At 41.9% G+C, this 11,892-nt stretch overlaps 1 protein-coding gene across 3 annotated transcripts in view; it reads left to right on the top strand.

Moving 5' to 3' along the window:
• Positions 1-373: 373 nt before the first annotated feature.
• The window catches only part of LOC121581419 (RNA-binding Raly-like protein), a 74,207-nt gene continuing 62,688 nt past the window's right edge, over positions 374-11,892 (top strand). For 2 of the 3 annotated variants that reach the window (XM_041896917.2, XM_041896919.2), the window contains exon 1: positions 376-459. The gene's annotated coding sequence lies outside the window, so the exon portion shown is untranslated. Of the gene's footprint in view, positions 460-11,892 lie in introns of all 3 variants that reach the window. The other variant, XM_041896918.2, reaches the window with a different exon arrangement.

Below are 11,892 nucleotides of genomic sequence, written 5' to 3'. Positions count from 1 at the left end.
ATGGGGCAAGAGGTATGTAACCACTCTCATATTCATAGATGGAGCTATGGAAACAAGGACAGTCCGAAGGTCAGTGTGATAGTTTTAATCATATTTCGAAGCTATACACTGTTTGTTTAGCCTCCAAAGACATTGGTTCCAAACAATGGAGTTGGCTAACACAAACCACCCTATTTGGCACGTATATGTATACATTTGGCTTGAGTCTAGTACAGCTCCAGATTCAGGAATAAATAACTACAATGAACAACACAATAAAGTTGAGAACTACAGGCTACCAGTGCAGTGGATGAATAAAAAAACGGGGCCGATCCTTATCACATGACCAGCTAGCGGCAGAGTGAACTAGAGCGCGCGCGAGGGAGGCAGAGTTCTCCGGTACACAAACCTACACACCGCCATCCCCCCTCTGCTTTACGCCCAATTTCTTTTTTAATTGACAACAATTTCTCCCACTCGGTGAGTACCTTCTTCATGGTATTTTCCTAAGCATAATCTAATCCTCTTTTCCTCCTTGTCTTGGTGTTCAGAGATGAGAAATGTTGGTTTTACTGGTGTGTTCTAATTTTCTGAATGCAATGATTCTAATGTTGGATGCACAGAATTCAACCACTGGAATATACGTGCTTGCGGAGCTCTTGATATTTTTCATCCCTGAAGCAGTTGTATTCCGACACACTCTTATCCCCCGTTCTTTCTTTCTTTCTTTCTTTCTTTCTTTCTTTCTTTCTTTCTTTCTCTCTTCTTATTTTTGTGTGGTTTTGTTTGTTTCTGTTCTTTGATCTTGCTGTGGTCTTCAGGATTTTGCTTTTCAACTACGTGAGAATTTAACTTTGCTTGGAGTCATTTTTTCATGTACTTAACGTTATTTTTGTTTACACGTCCTGTCACTTTTTTCCCACCTGTTTACGATAGGCTATAACAGGATGCTGGACAGATTGAATGAATCCAAGTAATATTTCGACTCATTAAATGTTCCAGCTAATTGCTACTGAGTGGAAGCAGGCACACATTTCACACTGTTGACGTTGTTATTCACTGTTTGGCATTCCTGAAATAAATCACTCACTGCACTGGTATTTTGTGGAATCCAATCATGATATCTCAGGGAGTTAAAGCAGAGAATCAGTTAAAATCGTGTCTGTGTGTGTGTTTGCGTGTGAGGCCTTTCTGCAGTCATTCAATATGCAAATGTATGCTGAAGGTTTCTGCAGGTCCCCTAATGATACATTTGATTAATGATGTGACCTTGACATACAAACTGGAAGCTTCAACACACGACCTCTCTGCAGGCTGATAGCTGATACGACCCAACTATAGACCATAACCATTACAAAACAACATTTATATCTGTCTATCTGTATTGATACTTACAAGTTAAAAACATTTACAGCTGTCAAACCATTGTTGATTTAAGCGTGACTCACAGGATCGCTTTACAAATTCCTCATCTAATTTACAAGGCCTTTAGCTCGGTGGGCTAACGTGGTTTAGAGGCATAGGGGCAACCTGGGCTGAATACCCACTCAGTTCTAAAATAACCAAACAAGGGCCTAATCTATTCAGACTCATCTATACTGACAACATTGGATGCTGTCCTTGGTCCAGAAACCAGCCTCCATCTGGGTTTAATAGGTGGGTGAATTGTTCTATTTGTATTTATTATGGATCCCCATTAGTTCCTGCGAAGGCAGCAGCTCCAGCATCTTCACAAGGTCCTTTGCTGTTGTTCTGGGATTTATTTGCACTTTTCGCACCAAAGTACGTTCATCTCTAGGAGACAGAACGCGTCCCCTTCCTGAGCGGTATGATGGCTGCGTGGTCCCATGGTGTTTATACTTGCATACTATTGTTTGTACAGATGAACGTGGTACCTTCAGGCATTTGGAAATTGCACCCAAGGATGAACCAGACTTGTGGAGGTCTACCATTTTTTTCTGAGGTCTTGACTGATTTCTTTTGATTTTTCCATGATGTCAAGCAAAGAAACGCTGAGTTTGAAGGTAGGCCTTGAAATACATCCACAGGTACACCTCCAATTGACTCAAATGATGTCAATTAGCCTATCAGAAGCTTCTAAAGCCATGACATCATTTTCTGGAATTTTCCAAGCTGTTTAAAGGCAAAGTCAACTTAGTGTATGTAAACTTCTGACCCACTGGAATTGTGATACAGTGAATTAAGTGAAATAATCTGTCTGTAAACAATTGTTTGAAAAATTACTTGTGTCATGCACAACGTAGATGTCCTAACCGACTTGCCAAAACTATAGTTTGCTGACAAGAAATTTGTGGAGTGGTTGAAAAACAAGTTTTAATGACTCCAACCTAAGTGTATGTAAACTTCCGACTTCAACTGTATATATATATATACAATACCAGTCAAAAGTTTGGACACACCTACTCATTCAAGGGTTGTTCTTTATTTTTACATTGTAGAATAATAGTGAAGACATCAAAACTATGAAATAACACATATGGAATCATATAGTAACCAACAAAAGTGGTAAACAAATCAAAATATATTTTATATTTGAGATTCTTCAAATAGCCACCCTTTGCCTTGATGACAGCTTTGCACACTATTGGCATTCTCTCAACCAGCTTCATGAGGTATTCACCTGGAATGCATTTCAATTAACAGGTGTGCCTTCTTAAAAGTTAATTTGTGGAATTTCTTTCCTTCTTAATGCGTTTGAGCCAATCAGTTGTGTTGTGACAAGGTATGGGGGGTATACAGAAGATAGCCCTATTTGGTAAAAGACCAAGTCCATATTATGGCAAGAACAGCTCAAATAAGCAAAGAGAAACAACAGTCCATCATTACTGTAAGACATGAAGGTCAGTCAATACGGAACATTTCAAGAACTTTGAACGTTTCTTCAAGTGCAGTCGCAAAAACCATCAAGCGCTATGATGAAACTGGCTCTCATGAGGACTGCCACAGGAATGGAAGACCCAGAGTTACCTCTGCTGCAGAGGATAAGTTCATTAGAGTTACCAGCCTCAGAAATTGCAGCCCAAATGAATGCTTCACAGAGTTCAAGTAACAGACACATCTCAACATCAACTGTTCAGAGGAGACTGTGAGAATCAGGCCTTCATGGTCGAATTGCTGCAAAGAAACCACTACTAAAGGATACCAATAAGAAGAAGAGACCTGCTTGGGCCAAGAAACACGAGCAATGGACATTAGACCGGTGGAAATGTGTCCTTTGGTCTGGTCTTCAAATTGGAGATTTTTGGTTCCAACCACCGTGGCTTTGTGAGACGGGGTGTGGGTGAACGGATGATCTCCGCATGTGTATTTCCCACCGTAAAGCATGGAGGAGGAGGTGTTATGGTGTGGGGGTGCTTTGCTGGTGACACTGTCAGTGATTTATTTAGAATTCAAGACACACTTACACTTAACCAGCATGGCTACCACAGCATTCTGCAGTGATACGCCATCCCATCTGGTTTGGGCTTAGTGGGACTATCATTTGTTTTTCAGCAGGACAATGACCCAACAGATCAAATCAAATCAAATTTAATTTGTCACATACACGTGTTTAGCAGATGTTATTGCGGGTGTAGTGAAATGCTTGTGCTTCTAGCTCCGACAGTGCAGTAATATCTAACAAGTAATATCTAACAATTTCACAACATATACCCAATACACACAAAACTAGTAAGGAATGGAATTTAAGAATATATACAGTGAGGGAAAAAAGTATTTGATCCCCTGCTGATTTTGTACGTTTGCCCACTGACAAAGAAATGATCAGTCTATAATTTTAATGGTAGGTTTATTTGAACAGTGAGAGACCGAATAACAACAAAAAAATCCAGAAAAACGCATGTCAAAAATGTTATAAATTGATTTGCATTTTAATGAGGGAAATAAGTATTTGACCCTTCGGCAAAACATGACTTAGTACTTGGTGGCAAAACCCTTGTTGGCAATCACAGAGGTCAGACGTTTCTTGTAGTTGGCCACCAGGTTTGCACACATCTCAGGAGGGATTTTGTCCCACTCTTCTTTGCAGATATTCTCCAAGTCATTAAGGTTTCGAGGCTGACGTTTGGCAACTCGAACCTTCAGCTCCCTCCACAGATTTTCTATGGGATTAAGGTCTGGAGACTGGCTAGGCCACTCCAGGACCTTAATGTGCTTCTTCTTGAGCCACTCCTTTGTTGCCTTGGCCGTGTGTTTTGGGTCATTGTCATGCTGGAATACCCATCCACGACCCATTTTCATGCCCTGGCTGAGGGAAGGAGATTCTCACCCAAGATTTGATGGTACATGGCCCCGTCCATCGTCCCTTTGATGCGGTGAAGTTGTCCTGTCCCCTTAGCAGAAAAACACCCCCAAAGCATAATGTTTCCACCTCCATATTTGATGGTGGGGATGGTGTTCTTGGGGTCATATGCAGCATTCCTCCTCCTCCAAACACGGCGAGTTGAGTTGATGCCAAAGAGCTCGATTTTGGTCTCATCTGACCACAACACTTTCACCCAGTTCTCCTCCGAATCATTCAGATGTTCATTGGCAAACTTCAGACGGGCCTGTATATGTGCTTTCTTGAGCAGGGGGACCTTGCGGGCGCTGCAGGATTTCAGTCCTTCACGGTGTAGTGTGTTACCAATTGTTTTCTTGGTGACTATGGTCCCAGCTGCCTTGAGATCATTGACAAGATCCTCCCGTGTAGTTCTGGGCTGATTCCTCACCGTTCTCATGATCATTGCAACTCCACGAGGTGAGATCTTGCATGGAGCCCCAGGCCGAGGGAGATTGACAGTTATTTTGTGTTTCTTCCATTTGCGAATAATCGCACAAACTGTTGTCACCTTCTCACCAAGCTGCTTGGCGATGGTCGTGTAGCCCATTCCAGCCTTGTGTAGGTCTACAATCTTGTCCCTGACATCCTTGGAGAGCTCTTTGGTCTTGGCTATGGTGGAGAGTTTGGAATCTGATTGATTGATTGCTTCTGTGGACAGGTGTCTTTTATACAGGTAACAAGCTGAGATTAGGAGCACTCCCTTTAAGAGTGTGCTCCTAATCTCAGCTCGTTACCTGTATAAAAGACACCTGGGAGCCAGAAATCTTTCTGATTGAGAGGGGTCAAATACTTATTTCCCCTCATTAAAATGCAAATCAATTTATAACATTTTTGACATGTGTTTTTCTGGATTTTTGTTGTTGTTATTCTGTCTCTCACTGTTCAGATAAATGTACCATTACAATTATAGACTGATCATTTCTTTGTCAGTGGGCAAATGTACAAAATCAGCAGAGGATCAAATACTTTTTTCCCTCACTGTACATATATGGACAAGCAATGACAGAGCGGCATGGACTAAGATACAGTAGAATATTATAGAATACAGTATATACATATGAGATGAGTAGTGCAAGATATGGAAACACTATTAAAGTGACTAGTGTTCCATTTCTTAAAGTGGCCAGTGATTTCAATAGGCAGCAGCAGCCTCTAATGTGCTAGTGATGGCTTTTTAACAGTCTGATGGCCTTGAGATAGAAGCTGTTTTTCAGTCTCTCGGCCCCAGCTTTGATGCACCTGTACTGACCTCGCCTTCTGGATGATAGTGGGGTGAACAGGCAGTGGCTCGGGTGGTTGATGTCCTTGATGATCTTTTTGGCCTTCCTGTGACATCGAGTGCTGTAGGTGTCCTGGAGGGCAGGTAGTTTGCCCCCAGTAAGGTGTTCGGCAGACCGAAAAGAAAAACCCTTGAATGAGTAGGTGCGTCCAAACCTTTGACTGGTACTGTATGTCTGAGCTGGACGTCCAGAGTAAGCAAATTGAGACATTGCAGTGACCTTTTCCTTCTCTACTCCTCAGCCTGGTTGTCGTGCCACTGCCTCACCACCATGTAGCCACTCTCTAACTGACTGGCCAGGGCTGCCCTGCAAAGACTCCTCCCTAGGGAAGTCACCTCTCCCCTCCCATCTCACCCACCCCTCCCATCCTACCCCATCCTCCCATCCCGGCCCCCCCTCCCCTTGGAGAATATAAAATATATGTTGATTTGTTTAACACTTTTTTGGTTACTACATGATTCCATATGTGTTATATCATAGTTTTGATGTCTTCACTATTATTCTACAATGTAAAAAAATTGTACAAATAAAGAAAAACCCTTGAATGAGTAGGTGTGTCCAAACTTTTGACTGGTAGTGTATATTCCTCAATATGCTGACAGTTTCCACATTGGAAATTTGTCCGGACAATATTATCCCGTAACTGTGCAATATAGGTGCAGCTCCTACATGGGATGAAACGTTCCCCATAGTCTCTGAAGGTGGTTGCTGCCAATCTGGAAAAGTCAGTTTCCCCATATGACGGAAAGTGGTAGACGCCATTTTGAAAAAATTCTGTTAAAATCCACGCAAATAAAATAGGTTGGCAAGGAATCAGCTAAAAGTAATTCAATCCACACAATGTGATAGTTAGTTAGATTGAATCAAACAGTGTTTAGGATCACCACAATTATATGCAGCAAGCCTGAACCCAACCACAGACTAGAATCCAGCCAGCACTAGGACCCACAATAAACACAACCAAGGCACAAAACTCGCCAGCATAACTGCAGCAAGAAGAGAGCGGTGACTTACTCAATGCGATTAAATGCTGGGGCCCATCAAAACAGCAATGCAACGGAGGCCGTATTACCAGTATGATAGCCAGGAGAGAAGCACCTTGGAGGGGATGTCGTTTTCAGTACGGGCCGGTGGAAAGCTGGGAGGGTGGCAAGCGCTACACTGGGCCACAGAAGAGTAAATCCAAGTGGAGTTCAAGTTTGGCAGTAATCCAAAAACATCCAAGGCACAATCGACCTACAACAACTCAAGAAAGCTAGCTAGCTATGCTAAGAAATCTAGCGTTAGCTAGCTACGCACAAGTCTCTCCCTCCCTTTTGCTGATGTTGAGGTGCAATAACCAATGACCAATGGATTATGGTCATGAATGCACCTCACAAACTTTATTCCGGCTGTAACTCATAGTCATTCAGTTCAGGAACAGGCTCTGATCGGGATCACTCTGGCTTCGTCCATAACGACAGCATCAACCACTATCCTTGGTGCTGAAACCAGCTATGAGTTGGTCCCCCTCCTTTTTTTCTGGCTTGACTGATCCCCACTTAAGACAGGCTGATATTGGACAGATGAGATGCATTTTGAAAATCATTTCACCATTCAGATTGGGAAGGTCAGATAATAGGTGGAGGAAACCAAGCATGAAATATGCTTTATATGCAAACAATACTTAGCCATCTCTCACTGGAGGAAGACTGTCTGGGAGTAGTGAGACTGACTTACTGACTGACTGACTGACTGACTGAGTCTACATCTCTCACTGGAGACTGCCTGGGAGTAGTGAGACTGACTGACTGAGTCTACATCTGATATGGCTACTGTGAGAAACAGATCTGAATAGCAGCTTGTCCCTGAACAGTAGGACAGTATTACTGAACAGTAGGACTGTCCTACTGTTCAGTAATACTGTCCTAGTGTTCAGTAATACTGTCCTAGTGTTCAGTAATACTGTCCTACTGTTCAGTACTACTGTCCTACTGTTCAGTAATACTGTCCTACTGTTCAGTAATACTGTCCTACTGTTCAGTAATAATGTCCTACTGTTCAGTACTACTGTCCTACTGTTCAGTACTACTGTCCTACTGTTCAGTAATACTGTCCTACTGTTCAGTAATACTGTCCTACTGTTCAGTACTACTGTCCTACTGTTCAGTAATACTGTCCTACTGTTCAGTAATACTGTCCTGCTGTTCAGTAATACTGTCCTGCTGTTCAGTAATACTGTCCTACTGTTCAGTAATAATGTCCTACTGTTCAGTAATAATGTCCTACTGTTCAGTAATACTGTCCTACTGTTCAGTAATACTGTCCTACTGTTCAGTAATACTGTCCTACTGTTCAGTAATACTGTCCTACTGTTCAGTACTACTGTCCTACTGTTCAGTAATACTGTCCTACTGTTCAGTACTACTGTCCTGCTGTTCAGTAATACTGTCCTACTGTTCAGTAATACTGTCCTGCTGTTCAGTACTACTGTCCTACTGTTCAGTACTACTGTCCTACTGTTCAGTACTACTGTCCTACTGTTCAGTAATACTGTCCTACTGTTCAGGGGCCGTCCTACTGTTCAGTGGGAGATCTGAGAGGATTTGACAGGTGTAAGCAAATATGGTAATACATCCACCCTGTTTTCTGATTGGCTAGGTGAAGGTATTGCCATGATGCTTATACCAATCAAATCTTCTCAGATCTCCACAAGTGCATACACTCTTAGAAAAAAGGTGCCATCTAGAACCTAAAAGGTTATTTTGGCTATCCCAGGTAGAACCTTTTTGGGTTCCATGTAGAACAATTTCCACAGAGGGTTCCATATGGAACCGAAAAGGGTTCTACCTGGAACCAAAAAGGGTTCTACCTGGAACCAAAAAGGGTGCTCCTATGGGGACAGCCGAAGAACCCTTTTTGAAACCCTTTTTTCTTAGAGTGTAGAATGACCTTCCCTCTGGTCCCATACAGACTGGGAAGTATCCATGTTTTACGATCAGATAATTACTTACAACTCCAATGACTCATTTACCTTAGCCGGGTGTTGGAACGAACGTATGGAAGCTGTATCTGGCATCAACACAAGGGGAATTAAATTAAATAGAGAAATATGTTGGTGCCAGGAGATATGTGAGCCTCCCTGGCTGCTGTAGGTTTGGTTTTACTATAGTCCAGAAGTCCTCACAAGGAAAAAGGTTTAGGGGTAAAGGTTAGGTTTAGGGGTTAGGGAAAATAGGATTTTGAATGAGAATAAATTATGTGTGTGTGTGTGTGCATTGTGTGCGTGCTATATATGTTCCCATGCCCTCAAGCAGAGCTGGCCCTCCCAGCCAGTTGACAGTAGTGCACAGCAATAGGTTGAAATCTGCTCAGTGTGCCCTTTACTAGTGTGTTCTGCTGTGTCAAAACGTTGCTATTCAGGCCATAAACCCAGTGCTAAACCCAGTGCTAAATCCAGTGCTAAGCCCCTTGAAGATGATTGGCATTGCAAAGGCCTTTTGCTCTCTTTTTTTAAATGTCTCTCTCGCTGTCACACACACACTCTCTCTTTCTCTCCTTTTTCTCTCTCTCTCTCTCTCTCTCTCTCTCTCTCTCTCTCTCTCTCTCTCTCTCTCTCTTCTCTCTCTCTCTCTCTCTCTCTCTCTCTCTCTCTCTCTCTCTCTCTCTCTCTCTCTCTCTCTCTCTCTCTCTCTCTCTCTCTCTCTCTCTCTCTCTCTCTCTCTCTCTCTCTCTCTCTCTCTCTCTCTCTCTCTCTCTCTCTCTCTCTCTCTCTCTCTCTCTCTCTCTCTCTCTCTCTCTCTCTCTCTCTCTCTCTCTCTCTCTCTCTCTCTCTCTCTCATACACAGGCTGGGATAGGTAGAACAATTCTTTGATGAGGTCAAAAGAAACATGGTTTGCCTCAAAGGCTTTGGAACCGTGCTAGCTGGAGGTTAATACACTGTAAGGGCAATTTGTCGCCCCATACAGTATAACTCATTACCCTTGATTAGTTGAATCAGGTATGCTTGTGCTTGGCTACAAAAAAAGTGTGCCTTTCAAGGTACTTCAGTGTACCGGAGTTAAGAAACACTACTCCAAGACAATCCATATGTCCGGAAGGAGAGGTTCCACCATATAAATAGATTAGTTATGAAATTAACTAATTATATTTCTACGGGTTCCATTGGACTGGGTGTAGAATGGATCTGATGCGCCTATTCATTAAATCCTATTAGCAACAAATTAGCCATTGGCTAATTGGGGCATTTCAATGATTCAGCAACGCCTGCTGCTGTTGGGGTATTAGCTGACTAATTTATAAATGTATGGCTACAATAAGGGAACAGAAACAGAAAGAAGAGAGGGAGGAAGTGAGTTATGAAAATTACATTGTTTACAAGGACTTGTGGGAAAAGAGGGCTAAAAAGAGAAATTACAGATTTAGCTGCATTGCAGGATACTCATGAAACATTAAACTCAATAAAAACTGAATTATCTAGTATAATACCCATGATAAATCACCCACAAAGCATTTGGGCTGGTTTTCAACTGAATTGGACAGTCACACAGAATGATACCGAAGTTCATTCTGGAAAAAATTAAGATATTCTATTCTATAGAACAGGCCAGGCTAAGGGAAGTCAGTATCACATCACGTGAGAGTGGTTCATCAGATCCCCTCCGTTACGCTCTTTTCACACAATCTCAGTTCCGAAAAAAAAGCTTCCATCATGTATGAATTCTCCGGAGGTAAAAAGGTTTGAAGCTGATAGAAAGTAATCATTTCAGCAGTTCCTCTCAGACCTACACGATGGCTCACTTCTCTCACAGCTGAATATGATGGAATACTACTGGGTCTCAGAGTAGGAGTGATGATCTAGGATCAGTTTTGCCTTTTAAATCCTAATGAATAAGAGGGCAAACCTGATCCTAAATCAGCACTCCTATTCTGAGATGAATTGTGAATACGGGCCTGGTTTATTTACTCTCCTACTATGGTATATCCAAGCAAGCAAAACTGGTTGCAGTTACTCTGTCGCTTTTTATACTGACTGTAACTGACTGTTAAAGATGCACTATGCAGAAATCGGTCCGCCATTTCCTGGTTGTTAAATGCTAATAGTTCGCCTAATTTCAGTTTATATGTGACAAAACAAGCAAGAATGCAAAACCTAAACTTAACGGGGAAGCATAGAAATAGCGCACATAGAACAGATCTACCGCTTCTTAGACTTGCTTTAAATTAGAATGACAGATCTATAACAAAAATGTATATTTGAATGTGTTCAGGTCGCCCAAAAAAGTCACATATTGCAGTTTTAATATGGTGGGATCTTAACACTTCATAATTACTTAACAAAAGTTATCTGACCACGTCCACCGGACATTTGAAGAGTCCCCTGGACTGGTATACTATATGGGTTGGTATTGGCACAGACTGAGTGCTTCAACACACTCTCCCAGCGTTGCCAATAGTCATGTCATGCCTCTTACTGAAAGAGGCTCTAAGAATTTGCAGACTCATGAATATTGTAAAGAATGAACCCCTTTGAAGTGTTCTTTCAATTATACTTCTTACCCATACTGAGCTTTAGCAGTAACATAATCCCCTTTACCCACACTGAGCTTTAACAATAACATAATCCCCTTTACCCACACTGAGCTTTAACAATAACATAATCCCCTTTACCCACACTGAGCTTTAACAATAACATAATCCCCTTTACCCACACTGAGCTTTAACAATAACATAATCCCCTTTACCCACACTGAGCTTTAGCAATAACATGAATCCCCCTTTACCCATACTGAGCTTTAGCAATAACATAATCCCCTTTACCCATACTGAGCTTTAGCAATAACATAATCCCCTTTACCCACACTGAGCTTTAACAATAACATAATCCCCTTTACCCATACTGAGCTTTAGCAATAACATAATCCCCTTTACCCACACTGAGCTTTATCAATAACATAATCCCCTTTACCCACACTGAGTTTTAGCAATAACATAATCCCCTTTACCCACACTGAGCTTTAGCAATAACATAATCCCCTTTACCCACACTGAGCTTTAACAATAACATAATCCCCTTTACCCACACTGAGCTTTAGCAATAACATAATCCCCTTTACCCATACTGAGCTTTAGCAATAACATAATCCCCTTTACCCACACTGAGCTTTAACAATAACATAATCCCCTTTACCCACACTGAGCTTTAACAATAACATAATCCCCTTTACCCACACTGAGCTTTAGCAATAACATAATCCCCTTTACCCACACTGAGCTTTAGCAATAACATAATCCCCTTTACCCATACTGAG

The sequence above is a fragment of the Coregonus clupeaformis genome, chromosome 14, assembly GCF_020615455.1.
Source record: "Coregonus clupeaformis isolate EN_2021a chromosome 14, ASM2061545v1, whole genome shotgun sequence".
NCBI classification, from domain to species: Eukaryota; Metazoa; Chordata; class Actinopteri; order Salmoniformes; family Salmonidae; genus Coregonus; species Coregonus clupeaformis.
This window is presented reverse-complemented; position numbering and strand designations above follow the sequence as displayed.